Source organism: Pleurodeles waltl, chromosome 6 (assembly GCF_031143425.1).
Source record: "Pleurodeles waltl isolate 20211129_DDA chromosome 6, aPleWal1.hap1.20221129, whole genome shotgun sequence".
NCBI classification, from domain to species: Eukaryota; Metazoa; Chordata; class Amphibia; order Caudata; family Salamandridae; genus Pleurodeles; species Pleurodeles waltl.
The window spans coordinates 1,052,431,389-1,052,446,323 of record NC_090445.1 but is presented as its reverse complement, the minus strand read 5'-3'; the positions used below and the strand labels follow the sequence as shown (position 1 = coordinate 1,052,446,323).

At 46.6% G+C, this 14,935-nt stretch overlaps 1 protein-coding gene across 3 annotated transcripts in view; it reads right to left on the bottom strand.

Annotated features, from left to right (window-relative positions):
* The window catches only part of RNF207 (ring finger protein 207), a 972,487-nt gene extending 971,270 nt beyond the window's left edge, over positions 1–1,217 (bottom strand). For all 3 annotated transcript variants that reach the window (XM_069240003.1, XM_069240002.1, XM_069240004.1), the window contains exon 1: positions 1,069–1,217. The gene's annotated coding sequence lies outside the window, so the exon portion shown is untranslated. The remainder of the gene's footprint in view (positions 1–1,068) is intronic.
* Positions 1,218–14,935: the final 13,718 nt, after the last annotated feature.

Sequence of the window (14,935 nt, the reverse complement as noted above, 5' to 3'; positions counted from 1 at the left end):
ATTTTTGTTTTGTGTGTGTGTGCTTCTTTGTCTGTGCGAATGTACACTCGTGAACGTACACACTGGTCTAATAACCCTGCAATTTCCCTTCACTTAAAAAAGTGCGGCACTTAAGTATGACCAATGATATTTGGTCTTTTTGCTGATTACATGGAACAACAAAAGATGTAAAAAGTTGGTCATTTTATGTTATGAAGGCATCGATTTAGAATGTGTTTGAGGTGTGTGTACCATTTTTCACACGGGATACAGTCCGACACAGTGGGTTCTGAACTTATTGGTGCAATAATTAGCACCTGTTACTAGTTGATGAGGAATAACATGTGGACTTCACGAACGATAAATTATGTATTGTTTTCCCCTGTTAAAGTCCGGGAGGTTTGAGCTGCCGAAGTGTAAGAAAGGGAGAAGTATTTAACGCCCTCTATAATTACTAACTTAGAATCAGGGCCTTAGTATGGAAATGTAAAACATAAAGAATTGAAAAAATGTAGAAAACATTCAACTAAACTCGAGCACTACTGTAGTTACCAAGATGACATGACTATTGCTTCAAGCTAACCGATTGCCAGGACTATTCCTTTTTGGTAAAAAAAATAAAAAAAGACCGAACTACCGTACTTTAAGTACATTATACATTTTATGTTTCTGTCTATGCAGAAAAACATTGACACAAGAAAGCCCTACATATAAAATCAGGTTTAGCAAATCCCGATAGCGTTTGCACGGCTAAAGTGTGCAGTGCTTTGTCCTAGGTACTGCAAAGACATATTTTCATAGTCACCCAAGATCACAAAACTTTGACGAACAAATAACATCAGTATTTTTTTAACGTGCATCCTTTAACAAAATAACCCAGCAGCTCTGCGCAACTAGGGCGACGCCCCCACCACACACACCCACCAGCCAGCACACGAAAAAAGTTAAAAAAAAACATAGTGTAAAAGTCACTTTTCAAACGAAGACTAATGTCTGCCTTTACTGGGATGCTGCGTCACATAGCTATAATTCCCCATGAGGAATGCCGTGATCTATTTTAATTAACGTCCACGAACGTGAGCCTCTTACCTCTTTTAGCAAAGCTTCCCGTGTGATCCCTTATTTGCCACCTTAGCAGACAGAAACCCTGCCTCGTGCCTCTTGTCAGCCTCTTGCTTGTCATGCGTTTCGAATTGGAACGCCAGCTATTCCGCGGCTTTCTTTCAGCAGGTCAAGTATGATGTGCATGACGTGGGTACCGTAGCCAGAGCAACGCTGCCAGAGTTAAATAGTTTCCACTTGATAAACTTGTAATGTTCTTCTTCAACAATAGAAACCTAAGGCATTGCTCAGTACTCTCACCGTACTGTGGTACAATAGAAATGTTTATTCTGGTACACATCGATTTCACGTGCGTTTGACGTACGTGTATTTATTTTTAATCACTAAATTAAGATACAATTACTGTTAAACAGCATGAAACGTAGGAAGTCTTTGGTGTTTAAAAAAAAGCTCATTGGAAGTAAGTAAAAACATCCGTTTTGTTTTGGAAAGTTTTTCAGTACATGCATTCGAATACTAAATGCCATGATACACAGCTGACACTAGCAAAATCCAAGAAACAACTCCTGCATGAAACAACAACTAACACCACCATTCTCGGGAATGTTATGGTTGCCCTACACCAACACTTCCACAGCATAGTCACTATCCTCACGTTCTCCCTCATTCACCTGCAGCGGATCCCATCGAGATCTAATCCCTTGCAATGATCTAGTGTGGGTTATAACACATGCACCATGCTAAACACTGTCTGCACGTTTCCATCACTATAATGCAACCCATACACGCTGGGGATGAGAAAAGAGTGACAACCCCTCTCCCACCAACCAACACAACCGCCCAGGTACTCTACCCTTCCAGAACTCCTTGTGATTATCATTCAACACATTAGCAACTCCCTAACAACCATCAACACCTCCCATCCCACCTGTTAGACCTGACAGCCTTAGGGTGGTCACCCCTAACTTTTTGCCTGCCTCCCTCCACTTTTTGGACACTGTTTTTGCTGGCTTTTAGACTCTGCACACTTTACCACTGCTAACCAGTGCTAAAGTGCATATGCTCTCTCCCTTTAAACATGGTAACCTTGGATCACACCAAATTGGACTATTTGATTTACTTGTAAGACCCTAGTAAAGTGCACTATATGTGCCTAGGGCCTGTAGATTAAATTCTACTAGTGGGCCTGAAGCACTGGTTGTGTCACCCACTTAAGTAGCCCCTTTACCTTGTCTCAGGCCTGCCATTGCAAGGCCTGTGTGTGCAGTTTCACTGTCACTTCACCTTGTCATTTAAAAGTATTTGCCAAGCCTAAAACTCCCCTTTTTCTACATATAAGACACCCCTAATATGTGCCATAGGTAACCCCTAGAGCAGGGTGCTGTGTGGGTAAAAGGCAGGACATGTACCTGTGTAGTTTACATGTCCTGGTAGTGTAAAACTCCTAAATTCGTTTTTACACTACTTTGAGGCCTGCTCCCTTCATAGGCTAACATTGGGGCTGCCCTCATACATTATTGAAGTGGTAGCTGCTGATCTGAAAGGAGTAGGAAGGTCATACTTAGTATGGCCAGAATGGTAATACAAAATCCTGCTGACTGGTGAAGTTGGATTTAAGATTACTATTCTAGAAATGCCACTTTTAGAAAGTGAGCATTTCTCTGCACTTAAATCTTTCTGTGCCTTACAATCCACATCTGGCTGGGCTTAGTTGACAGCTCCTTGTGCATTCACTTAGACACACCCCAAACACAGGGTACTCAGCCTAACTTGCATACATCTGCGTTTTGTTTTGAATGGGTCTTCCTGGGCTGGGAGGGTGGAGGGCCTGCTCTCACACAAAGGACTGCCATACCCCCGACAGGGACCCTGGCAGACAGGATTGAACTGAAAGGGGACCTGGTGCACTTCTAAGCCACTCTTTGAAGTCTCCCCCACTTCAAAGGCACATTTGGGTATAAAACAGGGCCTCTGCCCTACCACCTCAGACACACCCTGGAGAAGAAACCTGAACCAGAACCTGCACCCTGACAAGAAGAACTGCCTGGCTGCCTAAAGGACTCACCTGACTGCTTTCTACAAAGGACTGCTGCCTTGCTGTTGCCCTGCTGTCTTGCTGCTCCCTTGCTGTGCTGCAGAAGTGCTCTCCAAGGGCCTGGATAGAGCTTGCCTCCTGTTCCCTGAAGTCTCAGGACCAAAAAGACTTCTCTCTTGCAATTGGACTCCTTGTGCGGCGACAAATTCAACGCACAGCTTACTCCACGGTGAAAAATTCACCGCACGCCGGGCCAGAAAGATGCCGCTCGACTTCGCGAGGAAAAGATTGACGCGGCGCCTGCGGTGCGACCGGAACTTCGACGCACGGCCCACCTGGACAACGGCGCCTGACTTCCAGAGAGGAAATCGACGCAGCACCTGCTGTGAGGGAGAAAATTCCACGTACAGCCCACTGGAACGACGCGCAGCCGGACAACAAGCCCAGGATTCCACGCACAGTCCCCAGGGTGTCTGAAAACCCCGCGACCCACAGAGGAGACTGTCCGCGCGCCAGAAATTGATGCAACGTCTTCCCCGCATGAAAAATAACGACGCAAGTCCGTGTGTGAAGGGGCAAAACCGATGTACACACCATTTTCCACGTATCTCCTCCTCTGCGGCCCTCTGCGTAGATTTTTCCCTCCAAACCAGGTACTTTGTGCTTGAAAGAGACTTTGGGGGTCATTCCAAGTTTGGCGGGGGCGGTTGCCGCCCGCCAAACGGAAACCGCCAATTGGCCGCTCCGCGGTCAAAAGACCCCGGGGGCCATTCTGACTTTCCCGCTGGGCCGGCGGGCGCCCGCCAAGGGAGCGCCCGCCGGCCCAGCGGGAATGGTCCTGCAACACTGAAGCCGGCTCCGAATGGAGCCGGCGGTGTTGCAGGTGTGCGACGGGTGCAGTTGCACCCGTCGCGCTTTTCACTGTCTGCTAAGCAGACAGTAAAAAGCATACTGGGGCCCTGTTACGGGGCCCCTGCACTGCCCATGCCAGTGGCATGGGCAGTGCAGGGGCCGCCAGGGGCCCCAGGACACCTGTTCCCACCATCCTGTTTCTGGCAGTGAAAACCGCCAGAAACAGGCTGGCTGGAAGGGGGTCGGAATCCCCATGGCGGCGCTGGTTGCAGCGCCGCCATGGAGGATTCGCCCAGCCGGGGCTATTCCGGCGGGAAACCGCCGGACCCGGTTTTCCGAAAGCCACGGTCGGAATGGGCAATGAAGCACCGCCAGCCTGTTGGCGGTGCTTCAGTCATCCTTGGCCCGTCAGAATGACCCCCTTTGTTTGCTTTTTAAAGACTTAAGACACTTCATATCACTTTTCAGTGATATCTCTACAATTTCTTATTGCATCTTTTATCGTTTTGACCTGCAAATATCCAGATAAACATAATATATTTTTCCAAACACTGTGTGGTGTATTTTTGTGGTGCTATATTGTGTTATTGTATGATTTATTGCACACATCCTTTACATATTGCCTTCTAAGTTAAGCCTGACTGCTCATTGCCAAGCTACCAGAGGGTGGGCACAGGATAATTTGGATTGTGTGTGACTTACCCTGACTAGAGTGAGGGTCCTTGCTTGGACAGGGGGTAACCTGACTGCCAACCAAAGACCCCATTTCTAACACCACCTTAATGTGTGACTTCAAGAAACATATACAGAGCTTTTGATGTGTACTCCACTGCCTGTGACCATTACCATAGTGCAGCCTTCTTGTGAAAATAAATATTCTTTATGCTGAATTGCAGATCATCTGTTAACGTGACCCCAAACTTTATTTTAGGACGCCAAAACAATGATTAGTTATAATTAACATGTACCAGGCAGTGGATTTGTCTTATAGTTTTTCTGTAGTTTCTGTTGCCCTTGCTGGATACGTGATTGTTCTCTGGAACGCTTCACGTGCTACAGAAACAGTCTTGTAACTTGTGTTTTACACACTGAACCACGCCTTGCCACCAAAGGTCTCCCCTAATCCACCTCTTCATCATTTCTGTGCTGTTATGCCATCATGGGCCAATTTCAAGATCCTGCCCATGACCTTCTTTACTTTACTTACTCATCCAATAAACCTAAACTTTATTATCACAACTTGACTCCTTGGCCGCATGAAAATACAGCAGTACTTCCTCTGGCATCTTGCTTTTGACCGGCCACACATTTTTGATGTAAATCATCAACTGCTTCAGCTCCCCATCCCCCTGTCTCACTCTTTCCAAGTGGTGAATCCATCCTTTACTTGCATTACACACCAAAAGCAACTTTTATCTTCCACCTCCTGACAATGTACAACCTCTTGCAATTAAAGACAGGGCACTCCACATTCTGGAACCCACTATAACTGGAAAATAGATTCTCACTATCAGTCCTGCCACCAGTAGTGCAGCCAGTGTGTCACGGGCCATAGTGTATAGAAGGCAATGAGTTCCCTGGCCGCTGTTTGAATTGTTAAATAAGCAATAATCCCGGTTGAGTTGGCCACTCATGTCTCTGGGCCAAAGTGCCAATGCACCTGCCTACCGCTTGGAAACTCTTGATGTGACCATCCTTACACTTTCGGTAGTTAATTGGTGAGCATCCACCACAAACTCTGCACCCACACATACGGTAGTCATCCATGATGTGCAAGGACTTCTTTATCATCGACTCCTATCCTATCTTTCTCAATCCACTACTATCCTACATTTTTAATCCACAGGTAATCTACATTATCCTATTTTACATTTTTTCTAGTCAATCTGCTTGATCATCATACATTGAAACCCTCATACAGAGTCTCATCATGAGTGCTCTTGTCCAATCCATAAAAGTGGATGTCATCATTGAAAGGCATTCCTCCAAAGATAGTGTGGGCCCACTCCTATGTTCGTATTAATGTAATTTCAGGCATGTGCAGCATCTAACAACTACAGAGGCAACAATGCAGACAATGATTCCCCATGTAAGCATCCTTTCACAAACCCTCCAAATCCGCATTCAACTATGTCTGCATTCTACTCTTTACACACATCTCTTGGTAGAACCAAGTGCACACTTGATCAACATGATTTGGATCAAGGCTTCTCATTGCTGTGTTAAACCATTTTAGTTAACACTTTAGGCCAATGGCGTTTCATGAATTAGGAAATTAAATAAAACAGAATCATCAGAGGCTAAGTTAGATTGCATACAACATGTTCAGCAGCACTGTGGTCGAGCCACCAAAGTGCACAGTGTTACTCTTTTCAAAGATTTACTGAACCCTGTATTTTACCCATCAGGCCATAGTTTTTCGAATGACAAACACTTTATTATGTTTTTCATAGTTTTCCTGTTTCAGACTTTTCCCCCAAAAGCCCTCATACTTCGTCCAAGAAGTGGCTGGTTCATATCATGATTGCCTCTGAATTTTCTGATAGGAGGAAGATTAGTGCAGGTCTGGTGTTCTATGTTCCTGAGGCCATCAACGATGACCATATGGCCATTCTGTCAGCAGTGAGATATGATCTGTATAAAAGAAGAAAGTGAATTACAGATTCCGACCAGCACCCACAACAGGAACATGCCATAAAGTAGTCTGATGTCTCTAGGCCAGGAGTTCATAAAGAGGTAGAGCGTTGCTCCAGTCCCTGAAGAAGAGTCCTTTCTGTGGAAGTGTGATATTCAGGGATACATAACTGGCCCTCTTTGTCTCAAATCTGGGGATTGCTGGCCATTTTAAGATTTTCTTGCAGGGGTCATGAGGTTAGCTGTAAGTCTTCTCTCGTGTAAGACCTGCTACAAGGGTCTTTGGGCTTGGTTTTTGCCAGTGTGTTTTGAGTTTAAAAGCTGTTCGTTTTCCAAATTGGCTAGTGTCTTCCACAAACGGAGAATAGATGGGTTTCTTGAGTTTATGGTTTCTTTCCATACTCTGTTAGGTGATTTGTTGGGGTGAGCTGTGGCTTTGTGGTTAAAAATATGAGTAGTGTTTGCTATTCTTTCTGCAATTGCAGCATACACTAGCAGCCTGATTACGACTTTGGCGGATGGGATACTCCATCACAAATCTGACTGATATCCCGCCCGCCGTATTACAAGTTCCATTATATCCTATATCAGTATCAATCTGCAAAGGTCATAATCAGGCCCTAAATCTATTTCTAGTGTGGCAGGGATTGATTACTTTGGCAGGCCAATTGTTTTTTCATGCAATCCTCTTGATTCACCCATTTTCTGACATATCCAATGTTCTTTCACAGATGTTTGCAGAATAGCTAAGAATGCTTCCAACTTTGTCTTGAGTTACTGTTACCAGGATGTTGAGTTCGATGTTATCATGCCCTTTGCAAATTGTATATCTCCTTTGATTGCTACTTATGCCTCCACTCATCATCTAAGTGGTTTCTCCGGGAGCACTTGATATCTACTGTCACCCCTATATCTAAAGGTTCAATTTGGTTCTATAGTATGACTCATCAGTGTAACTAGCCTATGTAGTAACTCCTTTGATTCTGAACTATCATTATCCTGGAATCTGGTGGGGTGATTTTTAGGAAGATTTTTTGGCACAGTATTTTTCCATGGTAGCTAACTGTAGCTGTAGGATGTTTTATTTTTGTGTTTATTTATGCCAGCAGAATAGAATTGTTGGCATAAAAAAGTAGCAGGTCATGTAAATTGTGTACTCATTGGACATCTAAAATGTTCCCAAGAGTTCAGTGTACACATCGTTTGAATAAAGATTACATTGAAGTGGGACCAAGATGATGGCTTGTTTGTCTGCTGCCTTGTTTATGCCAGAGCTTCTTATTCTAGTGCCGTTTAGTCCCACCCTGGCTTGGATTTTAATGTTGTCATAGAGGGCTGCTGTTATTCTCAGGAGAGGATGAGGGTCTGATGTTTGTTGGCTTGGTCCAAAGTAGTTGTCAAGCGACTAGACCGAATGTCTGAAAGAAATGCATGAATTAGGCATACAAAGGCATTTATCTAATGACTGAGAATTTATACACCATGTGCTGGCAATTGAAAGTTAGGTTTATAGGTAAGAGTGCATTCCTCAAGCCTAAATGAGATTAAGGATGTTGTTCTCCTCAATTCAGTTGTTTAGATCTTCCAAAATGATCAGAGGCGGCTCCTCCCCTAAGGCGGAGGAGCGCCGCCCCCCTGCTTTCAAGCAGAAGGGGAAGGAAAAATAAATGATAATAATGAAATGTTATTATCATGTTATTTTTCCTGAGAGACGGCTTAAGGTGGGTGGGGCCTGGGCTGGATGATGGTAGGAGGGGGAGTTTAATGCGCACTTTGAATTTCTCTACCTGGCTGTATTGTACAGCAGGGAGGAGAAAGTGCACAGGCATTCTCTCCCTGTGTGAGCACCGAAGCAGGGCGCTCACACCAACCACAACGCTGCTGTCATGCTGCGGACAACAGCATTGTGATTGGCTGGGAGCCTGTGTGCAGTGCAGCTGGGAAGAGGTTGGAGGGGATGCGAACGAGTCTCTGAAAGAAACAGGTAAGTGTTTTTTGTAATGTATTTATTTATTAATCCCTCCACCTTCACCCTGCCACCCCTGTTCAGTGGCAGATAAAACTAAAATTATCCTGTGAAGGCAAAATCATGTTGGTCATGTTGGTACACGAGAATTGGTTTATTCATCTTAAATCATTTTATGTTTTTTACAGGTGTGAACCAAGCAATTGGTGGAGTGGGGTTCCATCTTTTGGCACCTGTCATATGGTTTCTGAGCTATAAGCATTTCCTTCTTTGTAAAAGATACTTTTGAAATGTGCAATTGATTCTTCTTCCAGTATGTTGGAAATAAAGTTGTTTTGTGAGTTTCCCATACCTGTCACAACAAGCCTCCAAAATTCTTTAATGTCCTTGGCTACTACTACATATATCTTTAGTTATACAAATAAGTGATAGAAGGAATACTTGAATTAATCTCAACCACTGATAATTATTTGGGGCCGCATCCCAGTGCATCATTATGTTGCACGTCATGGCACCTCAGTTTAGACCCAGCATCATGCAAGTTAGTCTTGACCCTGCTCCACAGGGAAACAGTCCGAAATGCCAGGCCAGCTCCTGCCTGAACCAGGAAACAAGAAATTCAGGACCAGTTTTGCTCTTATTAATGCTCATCAACCAAGTACAGCTTGATTCCAATGGCACAGTGTGCACAGGACCCACATCTGGGCATACCGCCCCCCCTTAGGGTGACACTGAAATATACAATAAAATGTATTGAATGCTTGAATCTCAGTCTCTGGTAATTACTCAGGGTCACATCCCAGTCCATTTTTATTTTGTACCCCTTGCCACAGGACAGGACCAACCAAGTATCAAACCAAGGTTAATGTGAGCCCCCAGCAAGGACTACTATTGACCCTGGTTGGATTCATTCTTGTCGCTGGCACTAGGCCCAGCCACACAAGTGGGGTAGATTTTTTATTGGGACATGTGGGGGAATGCTGGGTTGTAGGAATTTTCTGGATCCCTAAGGACTCCCGAAGTTTACATCACAGAAATGCAGGGAAAATGTGTGATTCTGGGCAAAGTTTAAGGTTTGCAGGGCAATGTGGGTAAGAAAATGCTGTGGATTCCACATAGGTCTAGTAGGTTTCCCCAGGAGCTGGGCTACCCAAGCTCAAAAAGTGCAGCCATTCATCATGAAAAGTGGGACTTTTCTGGCTTATATGTTGAAACAACACCCCAAAAAATCAAATATCCTCTCACTTGCAATTGGGATGGGATGTTTTAGTCCTCAATGGAGCAGAAAGACTGTTGAGGCTTTAGGGGTAAGGGTGGGGCCTGATATTAGGAAAGGCCAGACCTACTCCATTATTTTACAATAAAAAAAAGATTTGCCTGCCATACAAAGGGTTTTCTGCTACCCAAGGGGCAAATTGAGGGCAAACCTCGTGACGGCCCTTGGGAAGGACAGAAAGACCGGTTTTTCCCTTTTGGAGTGGGGGTATGGCCAATGCCAGAGTGCAACTGCTGCAGCTATTTCTTTAGCTGCATAGACAAAATCCCTGACGTCTAGTAGGCTTTCCACCACATCACAGGGGCATACTTGGGAAACCTCCTGAATTGGGACAAACCTTCTATCAACCCCTTGAGGTGGCAGAAATACACTATTGCCCCTTTTGGGACGGGGGTATGGCTCGAAGCCAGGGTAGGCCATCCCTTCCTTTTGTTTGTTTTGCTGCCATTTTGAATTACCTAGTGTTCAGGGGAGCATTCTGTTCACCATGGCAAACTCATTCTCTGCCCGAGGTGGGACAGAAAGACTGGATTGTCATTTTTTAGGAGGGGGTTTGGCCAATGCCATAGTGTATTGACTGCACCTCTTTCTTTTGCTGCAAATGCGAAATCACTGGTTTCGAGTGGGCCTTCAACTCCGTCCATGGGAGCTGATTTAGGGTAACCTCCCCAATTTAGACAAACCTTCTATCTCCCCCCCAGAGAGGCAGAAAGATAGAATTGCCCCTTGTGGGGTGGGGGGGTGTTGCTCGCGGCCAGGGTAGGCCATCTCCGCCTTTCGCTTGTGTAGGCAACATTTTGAATTCCCTGGTATCTAGTGGGCTTTCTGTCCCTGCAGGAGAATTTGGGGGCAAACCTCCTATCTTCCCCTGGAGGTGCAGAAAGACAGGATTGCAACTTTTTAGGTAAGGGTGTGACCAATGCCAGAGTGCAACACCCATGCCCCTTTTTTGTCTCAAATGCAAAATCCCAGGTGTCTAACATGCTTTCTACCCCACCGGGGGCAGATTTGGAGAAACCTTCAGAATTGGGAAAAAACTCTTCCCTACACCCAACGGTGGCAGAAATACACTATTGCCCCTTCTAGTCCAGGAGAATGGCTGCATTCCAGGGTAGGGTGGCCCTCTTCCCCCAGAAGACAGGTAGATTAGAGTAATTGCCCCTTTTTATCCCAAAAGGGGAAGAAGCACTGTTGTGCCCTTTTTTGGGGTGGCGTCATGGCCATAGTGATGATGGGAAGCCACCACCCCTATGTTTTTTCTCTATGTTCCCTTGGTGTCTTGTTGGCTTTTTGCCCCAAAGCGGACAGATTGGAGATAATCTCCCCATCTGGGCCCCAGGGGATCAGAAAGGCTCAAACTTTGGGGGTTCAGGAAGCATCAAACTGTGCCTAAGGAGACAATCTGCCAAATTCCTTGTGTCTAGTGGGTGGATCTCTGCTTGAGGATCACTATCCTGTGGCAATCCCCAAGCAGGGATCCACTGGGGGTTGATACTAATAGAAAGGTGAGATTCCCCACTTTCAAATGATACCACTACCAACACAATCAGAGTTCCGTGGGCTGAGATGTGCCCCCAAGCACTGATACAGTGAAAGTAAAACAAGCCGATTGTCTTGTTTTACTTTCACTTTACACGCAATGACGTCAGTGCGCTCTGATCGTCATTACCAAAAAGAAAAAAAACTCAGACTGCTAACAAAACTCTTGCAGAGCATCCCAAGCTAAAAATTAAGCCTGGAGGAAACAGTCCGGCGGTATTGGCCTCAGCTTCTCAATGATCTGAGGCTAATGCTGCTGCACAGAAGGTTTCCCCAGCACCCTCAGAATGCACACTGTCTTCCATAGCAGACAGTGCACATTCTGAGGGTGCTGGGTAGGGGGGTGTAGGAAGTTGGCTCTGTATGCACTATTTCAAGGTAAGGAATAGTATGCACAGAGTCCAAGGGTTCCCCTTAGAGGTAAGATAGTGGCAAAAAGAGATAATACTAATGCTCTATTTTGTGGTAGTGTGGTCGAGCAGTAGGCTTATCAAAGGAGTAGTGTTAAGCATTTGTTGTACATACACAAGCAATAAATGAGGAACACACACTCAGAGACAATTCCAGGCCAATAGGTTTTTGTATAGAAAAATATATTTTCTTAGTTTATTTTAAGAACCACAGGTTTAAGATTTACTTGTAATACTTCAAATGAAAGGTATTGCCGGTAGGTACTTTAGGAACTTTGAATTAGCAAAATAGCATATACAGTTTTCACAATAAATCACATATTGCTATTTTAAAACTAGACAGTGCAATTTTCAACAGTTCCTGGGGGGAGTAAGAGTTTGTTAGTTTTTGCAGGTAAGTAAACTACCTACGGGGTTCAAGTTTGGGTCCAAGGTAGCCCACCATTGGGGGTTCAGAGCAACCACAAAGTTACCACACCAGCAGCTCAGAGCCGGTCAGGTGCAGAGGTCAAAGTGGTGCCCAAAACGCATAGGCTTCAATGGAGAAGGGGGTGCCCCAGTTCTAGTCTGCCAGCAGGTAAGTACCCGCTTCTTTGGAGGGCAGACCAGGGGGGTTTTGTACGGCACCGGGTGGGACACAAGTCCACATAGAAAGTACACCCTCAGCGGCACGGGGGCGGCCGGGTGCAGTGTGCAAACAAGCGGCAGGTTTGTAATTGAAATCAATGGGAGACCAAGGGGTCTCTTCAGCAATACAGGCAGGCAAGGGGGGGGGGCTCCTCGGGGTAGCCACCACCTGGGCAAGGGAGAGGGCCTCCTGGGGGTCACTCCTGCACTGAAGTTCGGATCCTTCAGGTCCTGGGGGCTGCGGGTGCAGAGTCTTTACCAGGCGTCGGGATCTGAGAGCAGGCAGTCGCGGTCAGAGGGAGCCTCGGGATTCCCTCTGCATGCGTCGCTGTGGGGGCTCATGGGGCTCAACTCTGGCTACTCACGGTCTCGCAGTCGCCGGGGAGTCCTCCCTGAAGTGTTTGTTCGCCACAAGTCGAGCCGGGGGCGTCGGGTGCAGAGTGGCAAGTCTCACGCTTCCGGCGGGAAACGCAAGTTGTTTTAAAGTTGCTCCTTTGTTACAAAGTTGCAGTCTTTGGTGAACAGAGCCGCTGTCCTCGGGAGTTCATGGTCCTTCTAGATGCAGGGCAGTCCTCTGAGGCTTCAGAGGTCGCTGGTCCCTGGGGAAAGCGTTGCTGATGCAGTGTCTTTAGAAGTGGGGAGACAGGCCGGTAGAGCTGGGGCCAAAGCAGTTGGTGTCTCCGTCTCCTCTGCAGGGTTTTTCAGCTTAGCAGTCCTCTTCTTCTTAGGTTGCAGGAATCTGAGTTCCTAGGTTCTGGGGAGCCCTTAAATACTAAATTTAAGGGCGTGTTTAGGTCTGGGGGGTTAGTAGCCAATGGCTACTAGCCCTGAGGGTGGGTACACCCTCTTTGTGCCTCCTCCCGAGGGGAAGGGGGCACATTCCTATCCCTATTGGGGGAATCCTCCATCTGCAAGATGGAGGATTTCTAAAAGTCAGAGTCAACTCAGCTCAGGACACCTTAGGGGCTGTCCTGACTGGCCAGTGACTCCTCCTTGTTTTTCTCATTACCTCCTCCGGCCTTGCCGCCAAAAGTGGGGCCGTGGCCGGAGGGGGCGGGCAACTCCACTAGCTGGAGTGCCCTGGGGTGCTGTAACAAAGGGGGTGAGCCTTTGAGGCTCACCGCCAGCTGTCACAGTTCCTGCAGGGGGAGGTGTCAAGCACCTCCACCCAGTACAGGCTTTGTTACTAGCCACAGAGTGACAAAGGCACTCTCCCCATGTGGCCAGCAACATGTCTGGTGTGTGGCAGGCTGCTAGAACTAGTCAGCCTACACAGATAGTCGGTTAAGGTTTCAGGGGGCACCTCTAAGGTGCCCTCTGGGGTGTATGTTACAATAAAATGTACACTGGCATCAGTGTGCATTTATTGTGCTGAGAAGTTTGATACCAAACTTCACAGTTTTCAGTGTAGCCATTATGGTGTTGTGGAGTTCGTGCATGACAGACTCCCAGACCATATACTCTTATGGCTACCCTGCACTTACAATGTCTAAGGTTTTGCTTAGACACTGTAGGGGCACAGTGCTCATGCACTGGTGCCCTCACCTATGGTATAGTGCACCCTGCCTTAGAGCTGTAAGGCCTGCCAGAGGGGTGACTTATCTATACTGCATAGGCAGTGTGAGGTTGGCATGGCACCCTGAGGGGAGTGCCATGTCGACTTACTCGTTTTGTCCTCACTAGCACACACAAGCTGACAAGCAGTGTGTCTGTGCTGAGTGAGGGGTCCCCAGGGTGGCATAAGACATGCTGCATCCCTTAGAGACCTTCCCTGTCATCAGGGCCCTTGGTACCAGGGGTACCAGTTACAAGGGACTTACCTGGATGCCAGGGTGTGCCAATTGTGGAAACAAAAGTTCAGGTTAGGGAAAGAACACTGGTGCTGGGGCCTGGTTAGCAGGCCTCAGCACACTTTCAAATCAAAACTTAGCATCAGCAAAGGCAAAAAGTCAGGGGGTAACCATGCCAAGGAGGCATTTCCTTACGGGGGCCCTGCACTGCCCATGACATGGTCATGGGCAGGGCAGGGGCCCCCTTCTGGCCCCCAACTTTGACTTTCTGCCAGCATTTTCATGGCAAGGACCCCTCCATGAAAAGGGTGGCAGAAAGGGAAATCGGGATCAGCATGGCGGTGCTGAACTCAGCGCCCCCGTGGCTGACCACAACTTCAACCGCCGCCACCCAGTCGGGATCAAGGATCCCGGCAGCTGTAGCAGTCCCTGGCAGTCTGACTGCCAGGATTGTAATCTGATGGTTGGCCCGCCAGGTGTACGGCAGTCCGGCCGTCACCATGACATTTGGGGAGTTATTAATATGGCCCTTAGTATTATTAGTATAATTGTTATTAATTTAAAAAAATAGTTAGTCATTTTAGCTTTTTTGTTTAAATTAGTAACTTATAGTGTAGAAGTGGGTTTTAGAATTGTACCTTTTACATACATTGTTTAATTGTTGTTAGACCTGCATCCTTGGCATGGTTTCCCCTAACCTTTTGACCTCTGGCTTCCTGTTTTCTGACTTCATTTTTCTGCCTTTTTGGATTCTGGGCACTTTAG